This window comes from Pteronotus mesoamericanus, unplaced genomic scaffold (assembly GCF_021234165.1).
Source record: "Pteronotus mesoamericanus isolate MK-2021 breed Mesoamerican mustached bat unplaced genomic scaffold, CSHL_Meso_final scaffold_85, whole genome shotgun sequence".
Classification (NCBI taxonomy): Eukaryota; Metazoa; Chordata; class Mammalia; order Chiroptera; family Mormoopidae; genus Pteronotus; species Pteronotus mesoamericanus.
Window position 1 is genome coordinate 17,402,108 of NW_026555329.1, and position 13,786 is coordinate 17,415,893.

Consider the following 13,786-nt stretch of genomic DNA (forward strand, 5'->3'; position numbering starts at 1 on the left):
CAGTTCAGAAAGACCATTAAGCTACAAATTGGTGTGCAGTTACCAGGTTCCATTGTGACTAGACTGCAAGAACTTAATAGATCAGAATGGAGACACTATACACCCCTGGGAAATAAAGGTAAGAGAGAGAGTGCAAGGCAGGTCTGGACCCCTACCTCCTAAACAAGGAGTCCACTGTAACTTCCCCAATTCTGCATGTTCCCATTGAGGCATTTCTCAGTACCTGGAGAGAGCATATATTAAAGTTCTAATAACTGAGGGGTTGCTTACACTATGGGAGGACCATCTTTTCCCCGCCACCCCCAAATAATTGTTCCCTAGAGTGAAAAAAGACAACGTCAATAAAATGGATGTCTTGACTCATCAGAGGTACCAGGGCCTGGCTTACACAGCTGTAACGTGGGCAAGCAGTACTGAGCATGGAGGTAGCATCAGCAGGGGAAGATCTGCACCGTGGATGGGCTTGGCAGGCCCTCCCTCGGAAGTTGTGTGGTGTGTGCCATACAGAAAATATGAGCAGGCAAATGGCAGCCAAATCCAGCCGGCATGTAGCTCACCAGGCTACATGAATCTGCCTAGGAGAGGTGGAGTCTTTCAAGTTGCCAAAAAGTTGTTCCATTAGTTAAATTGTGGACTCACAGAGTGCATCAGCCCAAAGGGACGCCCTTCGATTTGGCCCATCCAGAGAAAAAGGCATCCTTTTCTAATATTTACAAAGGTATTCCATAGGCTAGTGGGTGGCCCTGAACCCTAAGCAGGAAATGAGAGCAGCCTGGAAGGCAGCAGCCACTAGGTAGAATATGGCACAGGGAGTACTTGGCCTGCAGAAGTCATTAGATGCAAAGAGAAAAAGAGAGGGCAGCAAACAATAGTGTGGGAGAAAACAATGATTCATACAGGCTCGGTGAGAGTAACAAAGAGACTCCAACCATACAGTGGCTTGTAGAATAACTGACCTTCCTTTCTCATATATCCATCCTGTGGGGGTGCTCTGGGTCAGAGGCAGCACATTGTTATTTACACGTCATACAAGAGCTCTCAGTAGTGAAACCATTGGATTTTAAGGTCACTTGTGGTCATCTCCAACACATAGGAGGATGCATGAGTCAGGAACTGGAAGGAGCATATATATACACACACTCCCATTGGCTAGAACCCTGTCACATGACCACACCTAACTTCAAAAGAGGCTGAGAAATGTAGTCTCTCTGAGGACCAAGGAAGAAAAGGACTGAGTTTGGTTAACAGCTCACAGTCTCTGTCACATGGACTTATGTGGATTCTTAGCAACCGCATAGGAGAGAGTAAACGCAGAGGAAGCTCTCTGCTGTATGGACTTGGAGGGAGTAAGAAGCAGGAGAACTGTTGGTTGAACTGTTCTCTGAAATCTCTATGTGGGGCAGGGCTGGCTGACAAAGCTAAACTCACATTTCATCAGTCCTGGGCCTGTGGTTTTGCTCATGAGTGTGACTGGCTGATGCAAATCACTTCTGTTTTCAAACACTGTTTGAAACTATGGAAGGCAGAATTATGTATGCCCCGCTCCCCAAATCCTAAATCTCAGAACCCATGAATATGTTACATTACATGGCAAGGGGGAATTAAGTTTGCAGGTGGAATGAAGGTTGCTAATCTGCTGACTTTAAAACTGAGAGATTAGCCTGAATTGTCCAAGTGAACTCAATGAAATCACAAGGGCTCAGGACCATGAAAGAGAGGCAGGGGGTCAGAGAGATGCCATGTGAGAGGACCCATTTTTTCTGGCTTAGAAAAGGGAAGAATTGTGATTTCGTAATTAAAGGAATGTGGGTAGCTGCTGGCAGCTGGAAAAGGCAAGGAAACGGGTTCACCTCTAGAACCTCGAGCAGGACTCATCTGATTGTAACCCAGTGAGATCCATGTCAGACTCTGACCTAAAGAATTGTCAGATAATAAATTTGTGTTGTTTTATACCCCTAAATTTGCAGTAATTTGTTCCAGCAGGTGCTGTATTAGGTCATTGCTCATGTAAAACATATTAGAATGGGGAGCCTACTTAAATGCCGGCCACTAGAAGAGCTGGCTAGGAAGGGGTGACTGACCCCATAAGACTTATTCATACAGAGGAAAGTTACCCAAGAGGTGCTAGCACTATCGAAAGTGTTTTAGACTTACTGAGGTGTCACTGCATCATCATCGCATGCCCAAGATGTCATGTTCATTCCCCTTTTAAATGCAGTGCTTTTGTAGGAACTTGAGAAAGTCCTCCAGGGTCCAACTGATAACTGATGCTGGGTGACATCAGAACACACCTCAGCTTACCCTGAATCCCTTTGACCTGTTCTTGTCAAAAATAAGGACTTGAGAAAAGCCATCAAGGTATGAAATCAAAATCTATTGTCACCTAAATCTCTTACCTTGTACAACACATGGATTCCAAATGAATAGGTGCATCTATGCCTCCAACCTCAAAACCTTCCATTTTACTGCCCCCAGAAGAACTTCACAGATGAGCGTTCCTCTTTTGTTTTACAGTCTCACTTCTTCTCGCTGTGGGCAGCCTAGTCCTTTCTTCAGGGAGCTCTGTTGCTTCCACCTGGCATAGAGCTGGTAGCAGGTTACACAGATCTGATGTTCCATGATAATACTGTCTGGGTGCTGTTCAGAGCTTTAGCAATAGGGTTTAAGATCAGTGTTGACATTTCAGAAGAAAGATGTTAGATAAAGACAGAGAACGTATGACGGTTTCCAGTCTACTAGCCCAAATAATGATTAACTTGAAATATTTCAATAGAATGAAAGCTAAAGAACTTTATTTAAAATTCTGTTATGTTCTTTCTGAGAATTTAATAAAAAGAAGCATCAGAACTGAATTATAAGAGTCTTTTGTGTTGCTACTCATCTCTCAAATAGACAGAATATCATAGTTTTTCATAAAGTACCTTGATATGGCTAAAGTTTGAGTTGATTCCATCAAGAAATAATAAACTGTGCAGTAAAAAGAAAAAATGGTACAGGCAAGACTGAGCCTAGTTTTTGAGTAACAATTTCACACCCAAGGAGAACATAACAAGATAATATGGTTTTCTTTCACCATTATAAAGTATTTAAGTTCAAGGAGAGCTGGTCTTGAGGCAGCACCACCACGTTGGTGAAAAGTTTCAGTCACATTAATTACTTTCTGGTGCAAAACGAATGAGAGTTGATTTTTTTACAGTGTGGTCCATCTAAATTGATAACTAAAGTTTATTCCAAAGCTTAAGGTAAGTAACGAGTAATTAGTTTTTAAGTGAAATGTTAAGGGCATGCATAAGAAAACAAAGTTCACATAAAGTAATAATGGTTATAAAAACAATTTTTGTAAATAATCATTTGACTTTTTCATTTTCATGACACCTTTTGTACAAGAATTTCAAAGTTCTTTAGAACATGCAAAAAGTGCTATCATCTGCTCCTGCTAGATTCGCAAAAAGTAAATCCGATGCAGTGAAAATACACACAGTGAAGGCCCATTCACACTACTGTTTTTGAGGCTTCGAAAAGAAAATTAGAGACCGCTTTCTTTATGTGCTTTGGAAATCCCATTGTTTTATAACCATATTCCTTGCTTATGTGAAGCCCCTCCCAGTTTCCCCAGACCAAAGCTGCCTGAGAGGTAAGAAGAATAAATCATGTAATCACTATGGTCACTTCATGCCTTGTGGTCTCCTTTGAGACATCCTAAAACCCCAGTCACCCCATTCCTCCCTTCCTGTTCAAAAATCACAGGTCCTCTTCCAAACCGTACCAAGTCATTACAGCCTCCCCTCCACCTGTGAGCAAATGGCAGCCCCTGTAGTTAGTTAACCTAGCACAACCTCCTTGGGTGCCTCCACCTCAGACGATGGAGAAACTGGAAACTAGAGTTCCTTGTCTGCCTTTGGGCCGGTATGGCAGTGCAACACAGTTCTGGCCAACGATACTAAGGGGACGTCTCCTGGTGCCACGTTTCTCCCTTTGCCTTCTTCCTGCCTGGGACAGGCAGGCTGTCTTGAGGTGTAATAGCCATTTTGTGCCCATGCTAGATATGACAGACAGGCTTGTTTTTTAATTTTCTTTATTTTCAGTGAGTTTACATTCAATATTATTCTGTATTTGTTTTAGATATACAGCTTAGTGGTTAGAAAATCATGTACTTTACAGAGTGGTCCCCCCAATATTTCAAGCACCCACCTGGCCCCATATATAGTTATTGTGGTATTGTTGACTATGTTCCCTAAACTGTAATTTACATCTCTGTGACTATTCTGTAACTACTAATTAGTACTTCCTAATCTCTTCACTTTTTCCACCCAGCCCCCCAAACTCCCTCCCTCTGGCAACCAGGACAGACAGGATTTAAGGGGACTGCCATGATCTCTGCTCCCTGATCTCCTTGTGCAATGCCCTCCCCTCGAGTGTGCGAGAGATCAGTGACTGACTTTTAACCAACAAACTAGCAAAGGTGATGGACGGTCAGTCCTGTGATTATGTTATGTAAGGTTATAACATCTTCCTGAGAGTCTCTGTCTTCCTAGTTTCGATGAAACAAGTGGCCATGTATGGAAGTGGGCGTGGCAAGGAACTGGAAGGAGCCTGGGGTCTGCAGCAGCTAAAACTGTGGTACCACCAGCCAGCAGGTAGCAACAGTGTGGACTGAGTCTGTCGCGCCACAAGGAACTGAAAGCTGCCACCACTCTGTAAGCATGGGAGCAGAACTTCCCCTGGCCGAGCTTTCAGATGGGGACCCAGCCCTTGCCAAGATCTTGTTTGCAGTCTTGCAAAGAGCCCAGCTAAATTATTCCCAGACTCCTGACCTGCAGAAACTGTAAGACAGTAAAGGTGGTGGTTGTAAGCTGTTAAGTTTGTGGGAACAATCATTGTTACACAGCGATAGATAAACAATAGACCAGAGATGACTAGATATAGATGGTGAGCCTTAGTTCCTTGAAGGCACTTAAAGCTGGTGCTCTGGATGGGCTATTCTGGATTGTTATTGGTTGAGATAAATGAACCCTTATATATGGAAGCTGTTTCATTTATCAAGATTTCTGTGGTTTGGACTTAAAAGCAATTCTTATTGGTACAAGTTGGCTTGTAGCCCAAGTTGCTTCCTCAACTCTTGAGTACGAGCTTCCTCTTCTTTATGACAACTGTCTGATTTGAAAGGTTATAGCTGCTATTCCCATAACTATCTCAAGACATGCCCCCAAATAGTACAGGTCTAACTTTTCTTTGACCCCAATAATTAAGGTGAGTTGGGGAAAAGAGTCTCCTTCATCCATTATTAAAAAAGGAAGAAGAGGAAAGGGAAAGGGATAAATGGAAAGAAGGGAAGATTAATATTTTTTGAGCACCCAAACCATGCGTCCAAACCTTCTAAGTTTAATATAAACATATAAATGTGATTATAACATATGTTACAACTCTCATCTGACTAGATACTTTTAGTTAAGACAGTTTCATTTCTATCTCAGCCTCCAAACTTGACACAAGCCCCCATATAATATTATTTCTTTATCTACCTAGTCCATTCCATTACAAGTCCTTATCACTCCTAACATCATGTCTTTTCTAACCTTTGGGAGAAGAGGGCTCCACTTTTTCCTAGTGACAAATATTTAGTTCTGAAATTTTCCCTCTAGCCCTGCAAGTTTTATTGCAGTGTCACATGAACTAAAGTCGATTAGGCCAGAGGGGTGCTCACTTCACCCTCTAAACTTTGGCTACATAGATGAGCCTTTTTCATGAATTATCTAATAACCAGTCAAGTACTAATAGTGTTAGCTCCATTACAGAGATGAGGAAACTGAGGTGCAGAATCAAAATTTGAGCTTTAGAAGAGACTTTTAAGGGGCTTCAATGTTCTTCTTTCTGTATAAAATAGGTGTTTGGTAATAAAATGAATTATGAATATAATAAGACTTCTTGTAATGGCTTCAACATTTACAGCCCTATGACCTTGTTAAATCCTTTGTCTTCACTGAGAGCTCCTGTCTGATGAGCAGAACTTCTTGCCTACTCCATAGTGCTGTGGTAAAGTCTAAAAAAATTCATGAATATGAGCAGTTTCTGGAAGCTCGAAGCACTATGGGAACTACATAAACTGCAGGAAACTTGGGACCTACACACTCTTGAACACACATTGTAAGTTAAAGTTATACATTCCCCTATGTTTAACGACTGCTTAAAAACACAAATGCTGAAGTGTATATAATCTTTGAATGAGAGTTATGCTATTTACAAATACAATTTCACTAACACGAATATTTTTTAATCATCTTAATTTCGTAGGTTTGTTTGGTCCTCCAGAGATATTTTGTATCACAGTTTTTACTCCACAGTGATTGGATCTCTGTTTCATCACACACACACAAAAAAGGAGGACTAATCTCTATTGGGTCACAGCTAACTTCGGGTACCACTTATTTAATCCTCAGGAACAATGGGCACAAATGATATTTACAAATTCTTTTATTCAAAGTAACATTCATGAATATGTGACATTTCATAGTGAAATAATTGTGCACAAATTTAATATTTTAGAATAAGCAGTTGTTAAAAGAAGACAGCTTGAGCCTAGAATTTATGGATAATAGACAAACCAAGAACTTTTAATGTTGATTTGTCCTCCCCTTGGGCTTTAATCCGATCAAGGAATGTCACTTGGTAATTGATATCTAAGGATCTTCAACATGGGCTCTGACTGTAATGATTTACTTTATGGGTGAATTTTCAACAATATAGACAAACATGAAGAAAATAGTCTAAAAAGTTATTCAGCATTACTCCATGTTTCTATTATAAAAAGTATTTAAAATTAATGTAAGATTTTGCTTTATTTCTGTCATTATAGGATATATCAAAAAATGAGTTTAGGTTGTAGTTTTTTAAGCAGGGAAGAAATGTAGGGATTGGCTCTGTTTCTCTCCTCAGGAGCGTAGCCCCAAACAGCAGAGCAAACAGGAAGACTCCTTAACTCTACTGAAATCTAAAACTTGCTTTCATTCCGTTTTAGTGATGGCTAAGATCCCAATTTGGAATTTTTTAAAATGTCTTTAAAGTTAGAAATGTGTGCGCATAGTGGGGTGGAGGAGGAGTTACAAAACTGTCTGTGGAAATCTATAATTTATGTCTCCTGGTTTCCAATCTTACCTGAGAATCCATAAATTGGCATCTCTGTACCTCCACAATGTTAACCAATTCATCATGAGCTGCCATGGAGCCTCAGAAGGGAACAATGCATACAACCCAAAACATGCTTGCCCCTGTTTCTGCAATGCTGTTAGCCTTTGCTGTGAGAACCTAGGCTTGAGAGGCAGGGGGACCTTATCCTGGAGCCCGCCTTTCCATGGGTGACTGGGTGCTGGGGGTGCGGAGCTAGACTAGGGCATGCTACCTCCTGTCTCCTCCTTCCCACAAGTTCCACGATTCCATCTGCCTGTAGATGCTGCCTGATGGAACATTGGATCAAAAGTGTTGAAAATTAAAATAACAAAGGCATCAGATAAACAAGACAAAGCACTTAAGCAATGAGCATAGTGCCTTACACATTAAGCACTCAGTGAACATTAGCTGTTTTGTTATTTTCAATGAGAGGAGCATTTTCCCTTACCCATTCTGGCTGTTTTACCTTGAGCTATATGTTGTTTGGCATGCAGGCCAGAAAGCATTCATCCAAAATCCAAAAATGTGGACACATCGCCTGCTGCGTGTTCCATCTGGAGCCCAGCACAAGTTCCTACCATGTTTTTTACATATGAGATACTGAAAAATGAAATGAATAATTATTTGAATGTCTACAAAGAAATGCAAACTTAAAATGTAAATACCACTCCTGGGTAAATACCACTCCTGAATAGCAATTTTGTCTGGCATCTAATTCATGGGATTGTGATGTATAATTGGAGATGGTAGCAGAAAATTTCTATTAGTCTCATAAAATGCTAGGTATTTACACATAAAAAATAGTGTAAAGAAAATGTGATTCTGCCTATAAAATTAATAGATTCTTCAGTAATTTGTATGCAAGAGAACTGGCTTTCTATATACCTGTGCTTTGTTTTATCATGTATGAAGATGTCAATAATATTGGCAATAAAACCTACAGAGATGCTTTTGAGAGCTGCCTGAAATCAATGGTTACAGTGAACTCAGTACTTGCTTGTTCATTCTGTATACTATTAAGGCAACAAGAAGGGAAGCATTTAGTTTTTGCTTGGCCACCACCTTGAAAAGTGTTGGCTACTGGTTTTCATTTATTTCTTGAACTTATGTCTCATGTGATTTTATATCTTTTTTTAATGTTTTATTGTTTATGCTTTTATAGTCGTCCCATTTTTCCCCCCGTGCCACCCTCCACCCAGCCTGCCCCCCACTTCCATAGTCAGTCCCCAGCCCGTTGTCCATGTCCATGGATCCTTCGTGTATGTTCTTTGAGTAATGCCTTCACCTTCTTTCAGTTGGTCTCCCCAAGACCCACCCCTCTTACAGCTGTCAGCCTACTCTATCATTCCATGCCTCTGGTTCTATTTTTTTCATTAGTTTGCTTTGTTCATTAGATTCCTCTTATAAATTAGACCATATATTTGTCTTTCACCAACTGACTTATTTCACTTAGGATAATAATCTCCAGTTCCATCCATGCTGTCACAAAAGGCAGGAATTCCTTCTTTTTTCTGCTGCATGGTATTCCATTGTGTAGATGTACCACAGTTTTCTAATCTGCTTATCTACTGATAGGCACTTAGGCTGTTTCCAAATCTTGGCTATTATAAATAGTGCTACTATGAACATAGGACTGCATAAGTTCTTTTGAATTGGTGTTTTGGGATTCTTAGGGTGTATCCCCAGCAGTGGAATCACTGGGTCAAAAGGCAGTCCCACTTTTAATTTTTTGAGGAAACTCCATATTGTTTCTCACAGTGGCTGTACCAGTCTGCATTCCCACCAGCAGTGCACTGGGGTTCCCCTTTCTCTCTATCCTCGCCATCACTTGTTGTTTGTTGATTTATTGATGATGGCCATTCTGGCAGGTGTGAGATGATACCCCATTGTGGTTTTAATTTACATCACTCTAAAGGCTAGTGACTTTGAGCATTTTTTTCATATGTTTATGGGCCATCTGTATGCCCTCCTTGCAGAAGTATCTATTCAGGTCCCTTGCCCATTTTTTAGTTGAATAATTTATCTTCCTGGTGTTGAATTGTATGAGTTCTTTACACATTTTGGAGATTAAACTCTTGCCTTATGTATCATTAGCAAATATGTTCTCCCATATGGTTGGTTACCTTTTCATTTTGATGATGTTTTCTTTAGCTGTGCAGAAGCTTTTTAATTTGATATAGTCCCATTTATTTATTTTTTCCCATTATTTCCCTTGTTCTATATATTGCTATGTGAAATATCTGAAATCTTACTGCCTATGTTTTGCACTAAGATTTTTATGGTATCATGACTTAAATATAAGTCTTTTATCCATTTTGAGTTTATTCTGGTGTATGGTGTAAGTTGGTGATAGAGTTTCATATTTTTACATGTACCAGTCCAGTTCTCCCAACACCATTTATTGGAAGAGACTAATTTTAGATCTTTAGAATCATTCTTGCTTTTCTAACGCTGATTCATACTCTCCCTTTTACCCCCCCCCTTTTAAATGTAATACAGGTGTCAATACTTGACTCTTTGAAACAGATGATTGATAAGTATTATGTTCTCAATGGATTCCTTTCAGAAAAAATATTGAAACTTACTATGAAATGAAAAATGAGTTAAAATAGTTGAAAGTGGGATTTTTATAACTTTTTGGCTTTGTAAAGATAAGGTTATTATTGTTCATGTATTTACTCATGACAGGGGGGAAAAAGTAGCCAAAGGAAGCAGCATCCTTGTGGCAGGGCAGAAAATAGCCCTGGAGAAAACAAGTCCCACTTCTCATGAAGCCACGACCCCAGCTTCCTTCACCATGCTTTCTTCCCCCACCTGGTTCCAGGTGGGTCGGTAGAGTCCCTAGAAGTCTCTATTGTATGTCCTTGCTAAAGCTCCTTTTCTAAATGTTGTTAAAAATATATGACATGAGATAATAAGGAATAAGCTTTTCCAGATGGGGAGTAGATTGCAAAAGCTGTGCCTATAAAATAAAGAAGAATAAAGGTAGGCGCTTAAGGTGGAAGACAACTGTCATGGATGAAGAGCAGGCGGCCTATTCCCCCCCAGGAGCTCAGGGTCCAGAACAAAGGGCAGCCTATTTTTTCTCTTCAGGGCCACCAGGAAATATTTTCAGCTTCATGGGTCCTAGGACCTCCATAATCTTTGTAGCTGAATATTTAATATTGTAATAATACTCAATGTTGTCTTTGTATTTGTAGGGTAAAAGCCTCTGTGGCAATAAACAAAAGAAGCAGTATGGCTGGGTTCTCATAACATTCTATTTGGAACACTGAAATTTGAATGTCATATCATTTCTACCTGTCACAAAGTATGATTTTTCTTATGCTTTTTTCCAACCATTTAAAAATGCAAACACTTTGTTAGTTCACAGGCTGTGCAAAAATAGATGATGGGTCAGCTTGCCACTCCCCTGGTCTAGAAAGATGGAAAGGGGCCTTTATTTCACGGTTGCGGATCAGGACTAGAATTAGTGTTCAAAGAATAATCCTTCTCTTCTTTAAGTGTGGGGGATCATATGTTTCCCCTTAAGATATTTTAAATTTTGTCATAAAAGTTTTTGGTGGTGTCACTTGCAGACATTTTATACGATAGAAAATTTTCCTATACAGATACACGAGATGATCAGATGTCAGGAGCCAGAGGAAAAGGCATATGATTGCAGGTGAGGAATGAGCCAGAAGGGCTTCGCCTCAGTTAGCTCCGTAGAGCAGCTTCCTAGTGTGTAAGATGAAGATGAGCTGGCAGCAGCCAGAATATTAAGGCCAAATGGTTAGCAGGGTTATTTTTTTAATTCCAAGCCTAAGATTTCAGAGCTTAGTTAGGATAAGTCTTGAAAGGGTCTGACTCCAAAGTAAGGATCTCAAGTGTGTTAGAAAAGGGTATGCTAGTCAAATCTTGTAGTTAACTTAGTCATCAGTAATAGTCAAAAAATTGGAGAAAGGAAAACAATTTTTTACCCTATGCCTCATTTAGAAGCTTTCTATTAATGCAAATTCTTTAGTCCTAGGATTGAAAATGCTATTAGGTATGGAAGTATCAATGATGTATTATATATTTTAACTTCAAAACAGAGAAGCTATTTTATCCTCTCTCCCTCTCTTTTCCCCCTCCTGTTCTTCCCTCCTCCCTCTTTTCCTTTTCGCCTCCTCTCACTGTGAGCCATTGAAACCTGATCACTTATAAAGTAGTTTCTAAACCCAGATAATCATCTAGAGGCATCATCTTTTTAAAATATGAAATCCCTGGTGCCAAACCACAACTGAATGAGGATCTGAGGGTAGGGGCATGGCATGAGATGTTCTTGATTTGTTGTTGTGTTTTTACAAGCTCTCCAGGTGATTCTTGCTGATGAAAAACCAGGTTTAGGAAGCACTGCATTACTACAGTGATGATCAAACTTGAACAAACATTAAAATAATCTAGAGAGCTTATTAAAACACAGATTGCTGGGGTCCACTCTGTGCGGCCTAAGAATATGCATTTCTAAACAAATTCCCAGGTGCTACCGGTACTCCTGGTCTGAAGACCACACTTGCTGAGAACGACATTCAGCCATATAACCAGGTTTTTTCCTATCTCCAGTTGGCAAGTTTCATCTGCAATTGTAAACATAGAAGAATGTATATCAAGCAGCAAGCCCACCAAATAGTTCCTAAAGATAAACACTAAAAGCTGGACTCTTCTTGCATAAACATTCAGTATACAGAAAATGCACTTAGCAAACCATGAGACTATGTAGTAGTAATTGATACTCAATGGCCAGTCAGAGCAGAGCACTCTGGAGTTCAAATGTGTCCATAAGCATTTGTCCTTATTTAGAGGACTGGAATTCTACCACCATCTAGAGAGGGACTTGGCCTTCTCAGACTCAAGAGTGGTAGCAAAGTAGACTTAATTTAATTTCTTTGTAAATGTAAGATAAAAATGACCCAAAGTCTTTCATAATAGAATATGTAGATCATTATTTTTATATCCTTTGATGATTTAATAGAATTATTAAGATTCCCCCCTCCTTTTCCCTGGCCAGTGTGGCTCAGTGGTTGTAGTGTCATCCTGTAATGGAAATATTACGGGTTCTCATTTCCAGTCACAGCACATACTTATGTTGCGGATTCATCCTGGGTCAGGGTGCAGGCACATGTGACCCAAGTCACGAAGAAGCATATAATCCCTGGCCTGGCACGGATCCCTGGGCTGGATGTGTATGGAGGCAATTCTCTCTGCATCAATGTTTCTCTCTCCCTTCCTCCCTCCCTCTCTCTCTCTCTCTCTCTCTCTCTCAAAAAGCAAACGAAAATGTCCTCAAGTGAGGATAAAAAAGAAAAAAAAAAGAGTGATAAGGCAAAATAGAATTACAAATGGACACAAAAATCTTAATTTCTTATCAGAGCTTGCCTTGATTTTGTTTGAATTACCTTGATTTTTAGGACCTGCACACATACATCAACATATTTATTTTTAAAGACATTCTATCAATCAATTCTGATTTTCAATTAGTTGTTAGGACACATCAAGCATCTTGTGCAGGCGGTGGAGAAAATCAAGATCTATAGAAGTGCCTTAGGGTATGCTGATTCCAATGAGCTGTATTTACCATGGAAAACACTTCTGTGAATGTCGTAATCCTCTGCCAACATGTCAACCTTATCCTCTGCATGCAAAAGTTCGTGAAAATGAGACAGGTTCCAAAGAGGCAAGACATAGGAACAGCTGGGGGTTAGGACAGAGGGAGGTGGGGGATCTAAGAAGGTGAATGGCAGTGAGTAGGGGAAGTATGCCTAATCTCAATCACACAGCCTCAGAGGGTGTCCCTGAGAGGGAGCTGTGGTCACGCATGTTCTCTTTAGACTCCACCAGCAAACCCATGAAAGGCAGTAGCACTGCAAGGATGTTTTCATCTCACGCCTTCTGCATATGGATATGTGGGTGACTACCAATATTAAAATAGCTCATTTGAAATTGACAGCTTTCAGAATCTGTAGGTAATTTCCATTTGCTAGAAACACAACTCTGGATACAGTAGGTTTGTCTTGCTTGGAATAAAAATCTTACATTTTCATGTAAGTATTTATCTTTGGAGATATCAATTTTTTTTATCCTCACCCAAGGACATATTAGTGATTTTAGAGAGGGAAGAAGGGGGGCGGAGGAAGAGAGAAACATCAATGTGAGAGAGAAGCCCCAATCGGTTGCCTCCTGCACATGCCCAGACTGGGGATTGAACCTGCACCCTTTTGGTGTACGGGACAATGTTTTAATCACCTGAGCCACCTGGCCAAGGCAAAGATATCTATTTTTTAAGGTTTAATCTCCTCATAAGCATTTTCTTTTAGAAAATGTTATAAATATTGCTAAGTACTTGTTTTACTCTAGAATGTCATGCAGGGTGCTTTAAATGGGTGACTTAATTTAATTATCACAACAACCCCCTTGATCAATGCCTTTACTACTCTCCCTGTTTGACAGATGAGGACATGGGAACTTAGTGTAGCTGACTAACTTGCCCCAAGGATTCAAACCCAGGAAATTGGAATCCAGGCCCTGTATCCCTAATTACACCTTTTTGCTTCTCAATGTTAATGCAATCTCAGAGCAGTAATTCTCAATTCTTGGCGCTACT